The following is a 1,054-nucleotide window of genomic DNA, read 5'->3' on the forward strand; positions in this document are numbered from 1 at the left end:
TTTGATGGGTAGAGATAGGAGTTTCTTCTGTGAACTTTCAGAGGTACTGAAATCCATCATATGCTGTACATTCAATTTATTTCTTCATTTCGTTTAAATGACCATTTATTTGTTCCATTAGACAGTTTTCCCCTGCCAAGCTACAAGAGGATGACATGTTGACCGGGAGGGATTCGCGGTGGTCTCTGACTGGTGGCGTTTCCTTGTCATCTGTCTACTGCTGCAAATAAGCTTCAGAAGATGTATATAGGAGGATATCAAGATGAATCTATTCGAACATGGGATGCCACTTCTCCAGTTCTGTTACTTGTTTCTGTTTTACGATTGAAGGTTAGCGCAATGCTTTCTTAATGGTATTGGTTCAGCATCTATGATCATTATGTATTGATATATTGATAGAAAGTTCATTGATCAAGTTTACAGTATTATACTTGTTAACAACAACAACACATTTTACTAGCAGCTAGAAGGAATTCAAGTTTCTGGTGCAAGTTCAGTAATATCAGCACTGGACTTTTCTTCTATCACCTTGACCTTAGCTGTTGGCAACGAAAGCGGAGCGGTAAGAATTCAGTCATTTTCTATGTTTCTCGGGCGTTACTGAAATAGATAAAAATAGTGATTCATATATTTTCATTTATTTGTTAGGTTTTCATATATATACTTCAAGGCAATTCTAACAAAACAATCTTGACCATGATAACTGAAACCAGTCGCTATGGTATTTTTTCCCAAATATTAATTTTCTGCCATATTTTGATTTATGATTATTTGTGTTTCTAGACTTCTGAGCGGTTGTGTAAGCTAATGGATCAGCATTTTCTCGTACTTCTTGTTGTCTAATTACCTTATACCCCTAGCTTACATGGATTTTTTCTTGTAAAATATGATTTATCTTGGTTTTTTCAAAAATATTTTCTAATTTACTTTTAAGCAATAATGATGAAACAGAATATGACAATCTGTTATCAGGAAACCAATATGATTGCGAAGGTACTTTGCGATTGAGTTATACAAGAAAATAGGAATTTAAACATGGCCAAATGAAAGAAAC

The 1,054-nt window shown here is 34.3% G+C and overlaps 1 long non-coding RNA gene across 2 annotated transcripts; it reads left to right on the forward strand.

Annotated features, from left to right (window-relative positions):
- LOC140966320 (uncharacterized) lies at positions 1–1,035 on the forward strand. 2 transcript variants are annotated; one of them, XR_012173319.1, is made up of 4 exons: positions 1–43; positions 122–330; positions 464–562; positions 649–1,035. It is a non-coding gene; the product is annotated as an uncharacterized lncRNA (long non-coding RNA). The 2 variants fall into 2 exon arrangements; XR_012173320.1 differs by having other exon boundaries at positions 3–43; positions 126–330.
- The last annotated feature ends 19 nt before the right edge of the window (positions 1,036–1,054 follow it).

Source organism: Primulina huaijiensis, unplaced genomic scaffold (assembly GCF_012295235.1).
Source record: "Primulina huaijiensis isolate GDHJ02 unplaced genomic scaffold, ASM1229523v2 scaffold204803, whole genome shotgun sequence".
Taxonomy (NCBI): Eukaryota; Viridiplantae; Streptophyta; class Magnoliopsida; order Lamiales; family Gesneriaceae; genus Primulina; species Primulina huaijiensis.